Source organism: Arachis duranensis, chromosome 5 (genome assembly GCF_000817695.3).
Source record: "Arachis duranensis cultivar V14167 chromosome 5, aradu.V14167.gnm2.J7QH, whole genome shotgun sequence".
Lineage (NCBI taxonomy): Eukaryota > Viridiplantae > Streptophyta > Magnoliopsida > Fabales > Fabaceae > Arachis > Arachis duranensis.
This window is the reverse complement of record NC_029776.3, coordinates 14365232-14365506: the sequence shown is the minus strand read 5'-3', so window position 1 is coordinate 14365506 and position 275 is coordinate 14365232.

Genomic DNA, 275 nt, shown 5'->3' with positions numbered 1-275 from the left:
TTTGTTCCTCTTGGCCTAGGTAGAGTAATTAGTGACACTTGAGTTATCTAATTCCTTTGTTGATTGATAATTGGAGAGATTACTAATTGGTTTGGAGTGCACTAAAGCTAGTCTTTTCTTGGGAGTTGGCTAGGACTTGTGGCTCAAGTCAATTCATCCACTTGACTTTCCTTTATTTAGTAAGGGTTAACTAAGTGGTAGCAATGAACAATTCTCATCACAATTGAGAAGGATAACTAGGATAGGACTTCTAATTTTCATACCTTGCCAAGAGC